Below are 7500 nucleotides of genomic sequence, written 5' to 3'. Positions count from 1 at the left end.
GCGCTTCCTTCACACACACACACACACACACACCTCGCTCTGGATCCGCTGCGCTTCCTTCACACACACACACACACACACCTCGTTCTGGATCCGCTGCGCTTCCTTCACACACACAAACACACACACACCTCGCTCTGGATCCGCTGTGCTTCCTTCACACACACACACACACACACCTCGTTCTGGATCCGCTGCGCTTCCTTCACACACACAAACACACACACACCTCGTTCTGGATCCGCTGTGCTTCCTTCACACACACAAACACACACACCTCGCTCTGGATCCGCTGTGCTTCCTTCACACATACACACACACACACCTCGCTCTGGATCCGCTGCGCTTCCTTCACACACACACACACACACACACACACACACACCTCGCTCTGGATCCGCTGCGCTTCCTTCACACACACACACACACACACCTCGTTCTGGATCCGCTGCGCTTCCTTCACACACACACACACACACACACACACACACACACACACATCTCGCTGTGGATCCGCTGCGCTTCCTTCACACACACACACACACACACCTCGTTCTGGATCCGCTGTGCTTCCTTCACACACACAAACACACACACACCTCGCTCTGGATCCGCTGCGCTTCCTTCACACATACACACACACACACCTCGTTCTGGATCCGCTGTGCTTCCTTCACACACACAAACACACACACACCTCGCTCTGGATCCGCTGCGCTTCCTTCACACACACACACACACACACACACCTCGCTCTGGATCCGCTGCGCTTCCTTCACACACACACAAACACACACACACCTCGCTCTGGATCCGCTGCGCTTCCTTCACACACACACACACACACACACACACACACACACACACACCTCGTTCTGGATCCGCTGTGCTTCCTTCACACACACACACACACACCTCGTTCTGGATCCGCTGCGCTTCCTTCACACACACACACACACACACACACACACCTCGCTCTGGATCCGCTGCGCTTCCTTCACACACACACACACACACACCTCGTTCTGGATCCGCTGCGCTTCCTTCACACACACAAACACACACACACCTCGCTCTGGATCCGCTGTGCTTCCTTCACACACACACACACACACACCTCGTTCTGGATCCGCTGCGCTTCCTTCACACACACAAACACACACACCTCGCTCTGGATCCGCTGTGCTTCCTTCACACATACACACACACACACACCTCGTTCTGGATCCGCTGTGCTTCCTTCACACACACAAACACACACACACCTCGCTCTGGATCCGCTGCGCTTCCTTCACACATACACACACACACACCTCGTTCTGGATCCGCTGTGCTTCCTTCACACACACAAACACACACACACCTCGCTCTGGATCCGCTGCGCTTCCTTCACACACACACACACACACACCTCGTTCTGGATCCGCTGTGCTTCCTTCACACACACACACACACACCTCGTTCTGGATCCGCTGCGCTTCCTTCACACACACACACACACACACACACACACCTCGCTCTGGATCCGCTGCGCTTCCTTCACACACACACACACACACACCTCGTTCTGGATCCGCTGCGCTTCCTTCACACACACAAACACACACACACCTCGCTCTGGATCCGCTGTGCTTCCTTCACACACACACACACACACACACCTCGTTCTGGATCCGCTGCGCTTCCTTCACACACACAAACACACACACCTCGTTCTGGATCCGCTGTGCTTCCTTCACACACACAAACACACACACACCTCGCTCTGGATCCGCTGCGCTTCCTTCACACATACACACACACACACCTCGTTCTGGATCCGCTGTGCTTCCTTCACACATACACACACACACACCTCGTTCTGGATCCGCTGTGCTTCCTTCACACATACACACACACACACCTCGCTCTGGATCCGCTGTGCTTCCTTCACACACACACACACACACACCTCGTTCTGGATCCGCTGTGCTTCCTTCACACACACAAACACACACACACCTCGCTCTGGATCCGCTGCGCTTCCTTCACACACACACACACACACACCTCGTTCTGGATCCGCTGTGCTTCCTTCACACACACACACACACACCTCGTTCTGGATCCGCTGCGCTTCCTTCACACACACACACACACACACACACCTCGCTCTGGATCCGCTGCGCTTCCTTCACACACACACACACACACACCTCGTTCTGGATCCGCTGCGCTTCCTTCACACACACAAACACACACACACCTCGCTCTGGATCCGCTGTGCTTCCTTCACACATACACACACACACACCTCGTTCTGGATCCGCTGCGCTTCCTTCACACACACAAACCTCGCTCTGGATTCGCTGCGCTTCCTTCACACACACACACACACACACACACACCTCATTCTGGATCCGTTGCGCTTCCTTCACACACACACACACCTCGCTCTGGATCCGCTGTGCTTCCTTCACACACACAAACCTCGCTCTGGATTCGCTGCGCTTCCTTCACACACACACACACCTCGTTCTGGATCCGCTGTGCTTCCTTCACACACACACACCTCGCTCTGGATCCGCTGCGCTTCCTTCACACATACACACACACACACCTCGTTCTGGATCCGCTGCGCTTCCTTCACACACACAAACCTCGCTCTGGATTCGCTGCGCTTCCTTCACACACACACACACACACACACACACACCTCATTCTGGATCCGTTGCGCTTCCTTCACACACACACACACACACACACACACACACCTCGCTCTGGATCTGCTGCGCTTCCTTCACACACACAAACACCTCGCTCTGGATCCGCTGCGCTTCCTTCACACACACACACACCTCGCTCTGGATCCGCTGCGCTTCCTTCACACACACACACACCTCGCTCTGGATCCGCTGCGCTTCCTTCACACACACACACACCTCGTTCTGGATCCGCTGTGCTTCCTTCACACACACAAACACACACACCTCGCTCTGGATCCGCTGCGCTTCCTTCACACACACACACACCTCGTTCTGGATCCGCTGTGCTTCCTTCACACACACACACCTCGCTCTGGATCCGCTGCGCTTCCTTCACACACACAAACACACACACCTCGCTCTGGATCCGCTGCGCTTCCTTCACACACACACACACCTCGTTTTGGATCCGCTGTGCTTCCTTCACACACACACACCTCGCTCTGGATCCGCTGCGCTTCCTTCACACATACACACACACACACCTCGTTCTGGATCCGCTGCGCTTCCTTCACACACACAAACACACACACACCTCGTTCTGGATCCGCTGCGCTTCCTTCACACACACACACACACACACACCTCGCTCTGGATTCGCTGCGCTTCCTTCACACACACAAACCTCGCTCTGGATTCGCTGCGCTTCCTTCACACACACAAACCTCGCTCTGGATTCGCTGCGCTTCCTTCACACACACAAACCTCGCTCTGGATTCGCTGCGCTTCCTTCACACACACAAACCTCGCTCTGGATTCGCTGCGCTTCCTTCACACACACAAACCTCGCTCTGGATTCGCTGCGCTTCCTTCACACACACAAACCTCGCTCTGGATTCGCTGCGCTTCCTTCACACACACACAAACCTCGCTCTGGATTCGCTGCGCTTCCTTCACACACACACACACACACACACACACACACACCTCATTCTGGATCCGTTGCGCTTCCTTCACACACACACACACACACACCTCGCTCTGGATCCGCTGCGCTTCCTTCACACACACAAACACACACCTCGCTCTGGATCCGCTGCGCTTCCTTCACACACTCACACACACACACCTCGCTCTGGATCCGCTGCGCTTCCTTCACACACACACACACCTCGCTCTGGATCCGCTGCGCTTCCTTCACACACACACACACACACACACCTCGCTCTGGATCCGCTGCGCTTCCTTCACACACACACACACACACACACACACACACACACACACACACACCTCGCTCTGGATCCGCTGCGCTTCCTTCACACAAACACACACACCTCGCTCTGGATCCGCTGCGCTTCCTTCACACACACACACCTCACTCTGGATCCGCTGCGCTTCCTTCACACACACACACACACACACACACCTCGCTCTGGATCCGCTGCGCTTCCTTCACACACACACACACACACACCTCGCTCTGGATCCGCTGCGCTTCCTTCACACACACACACACACCTCGTTCTGGATCCGCTGTGCTTCCTTCACACACACAAACACACACACCTCGCTCTGGATCCGCTGCGCTTCCTTCACACATACACACACACACACCTCGCTCTGGATCCGCTGCGCTTCCTTCACACACACACACACCTCGTTCTGGATCCGTTGTGCTTCCTTCACACACACACACCTCGCTCTGGATCCGCTGCGCTTCCTTCACACACACAAACACACACACCTCGCTCTGGATCCGCTGCGCTTCCTTCACACACACAAACACACACACCTCGTTCTGGATCCGCTGCGCTTCCTTCACACACACACACACACACCTCGCTCTGGATCCGCTGCGCTTCCTTCACACACTCACACACACACACCTCGCTCTGGATCCGCTGCGCTTCCTTCACACACACACACACCTCGCTCTGGATCCGCTGCGCTTCCTTCACACACACACACACACACACACCTCGCTCTGGATCCGCTGCGCTTCCTTCACACACACACACACACACACCTCGTTCTGGATCCGCTGCGCTTCCTTCACACACACACACACACACACACACACACACACACACACACACATCTCGCTGTGGATCCGCTGCGCTTCCTTCACACACACACACACACACACCTCGTTCTGGATCCGCTGTGCTTCCTTCACACACACAAACACACACACACCTCGCTCTGGATCCGCTGCGCTTCCTTCACACATACACACACACACACCTCGTTCTGGATCCGCTGTGCTTCCTTCACACACACAAACACACACACACCTCGCTCTGGATCCGCTGCGCTTCCTTCACACACACACACACACACACCTCGTTCTGGATCCGCTGTGCTTCCTTCACACACACACACACACACCTCGTTCTGGATCCGCTGCGCTTCCTTCACACACACACACACACACACACACACACCTCGCTCTGGATCCGCTGTGCTTCCTTCACACATACACACACACACACCTCGTTCTGGATCCGCTGCGCTTCCTTCACACACACAAACCTCGCTCTGGATTCGCTGCGCTTCCTTCACACACACACACACACACACACACACACACACACACCTCATTCTGGATCCGTTGCGCTTCCTTCACACACACACACACCTCGCTCTGGATCCGCTGTGCTTCCTTCACACACACAAACCTCGCTCTGGATTCGCTGCGCTTCCTTCACACACACACACACCTCGTTCTGGATCCGCTGTGCTTCCTTCACACACACACACCTCGCTCTGGATCCGCTGCGCTTCCTTCACACATACACACACACACACCTCGTTCTGGATCCGCTGCGCTTCCTTCACACACACAAACCTCGCTCTGGATTCGCTGCGCTTCCTTCACACACACACACACACACACACACACACCTCATTCTGGATCCGTTGCGCTTCCTTCACACACACACACACACACACACACACACACACCTCGCTCTGGATCTGCTGCGCTTCCTTCACACACACAAACACCTCGCTCTGGATCCGCTGCGCTTCCTTCACACACACACACACCTCGCTCTGGATCCGCTGCGCTTCCTTCACACACACACACACCTCGCTCTGGATCCGCTGCGCTTCCTTCACACACACACACACACCTCGTTCTGGATCCGCTGTGCTTCCTTCACACACACAAACACACACACCTCGCTCTGGATCCGCTGCGCTTCCTTCACACACACACACACCTCGTTCTGGATCCGCTGTGCTTCCTTCACACACACACACCTCGCTCTGGATCCGCTGCGCTTCCTTCACACATACACACACACACACCTCGTTCTGGATCCGCTGCGCTTCCTTCACACACACAAACACACACACACCTCGTTCTGGATCCGCTGCGCTTCCTTCACACACACACACACACCTCGCTCTGGATTCGCTGCGCTTCCTTCACACACACAAACGTCGCTCTGGATTCGCTGCGCTTCCTTCACACACACAAACCTCGCTCTGGATTCGCTGCGCTTCCTTCACACACACAAACCTCGCTCTGGATTCGCTGCGCTTCCTTCACACACACAAACCTCGCTCTGGATTCGCTGCGCTTCCTTCACACACACAAACCTCGCTCTGGATTCGCTGCGCTTCCTTCACACACACAAACCTCGCTCTGGATTCGCTGCGCTTCCTTCACACACACACAAACCTCGCTCTGGATTCGCTGCGCTTCCTTCACACACACACACACACACACACACACACACACCTCATTCTGGATCCGTTGCGCTTCCTTCACACACACACACACACACACCTCGCTCTGGATCCGCTGCGCTTCCTTCACACACACAAACACACACCTCGCTCTGGATCCGCTGCGCTTCCTTCACACACTCACACACACACACCTCGCTCTGGATCCGCTGCGCTTCCTTCACACACACACACACCTCGCTCTGGATCCGCTGCGCTTCCTTCACACACACACACACACACACACCTCGCTCTGGATCCGCTGCGCTTCCTTCACACACACACACACACACACACACACACACACACACACACCTCGCTCTGGATCCGCTGCGCTTCCTTCACACAAACACACACACCTCGCTCTGGATCCGCTGCGCTTCCTTCACACACACACACCTCACTCTGGATCCGCTGCGCTTCCTTCACACACACACACACACACACACACCTCGCTCTGGATCCGCTGCGCTTCCTTCACACACACACACACACACACCTCGCTCTGGATCCGCTGCGCTTCCTTCACACACACACACACACACCTCGTTCTGGATCCGCTGTGCTTCCTTCACACACACAAACACACACACCTCGCTCTGGATCCGCTGCGCTTCCTTCACACATACACACACACACACCTCGCTCTGGATCCGCTGCGCTTCCTTCACACACACACACACCTCGTTCTGGATCCGTTGTGCTTCCTTCACACACACACACCTCGCTCTGGATCCGCTGCGCTTCCTTCACACACACAAACACACACACCTCGCTCTGGATCCGCTGCGCTTCCTTCACACACACAAACACACACACCTCGTTCTGGATCCGCTGCGCTTCCTTCACACACACACACACACACCTCGCTCTGGATCCGCTGCGCTTCCTTCACACACTCACACACACACACCTCGCTCTGGATCCGCTGCGCTTCCTTCACACACACACACACCTCGCTCTGGATCCGCTGCGCTTCCTTCACACACACACACACACACACACCTCGCTCTGGATCCGCTGCGCTTCCTTCACACACACACACACACACACACCTCGCTCTGAATCCGCTGCGCTT

At 55.7% G+C, this 7500-nt stretch overlaps 1 protein-coding gene across 1 annotated transcript in view; it reads right to left on the bottom strand.

Annotated features, from left to right (window-relative positions):
- LOC306992660 (uncharacterized protein) overlaps nt 1-7500 on the bottom strand; it is a 29156-nt gene that overhangs the window by 12027 nt on the left and 9629 nt on the right. The window lies entirely within an intron of this gene.

This window comes from Phoxinus phoxinus (genome assembly GCF_949152265.1).
Source record: "Phoxinus phoxinus genome assembly, chromosome: 24".
NCBI lineage: Eukaryota > Metazoa > Chordata > Actinopteri > Cypriniformes > Leuciscidae > Phoxinus > Phoxinus phoxinus.
Note: the sequence above shows the minus strand (reverse complement) of the source record. Positions and strands in the feature narration are given on the sequence as shown.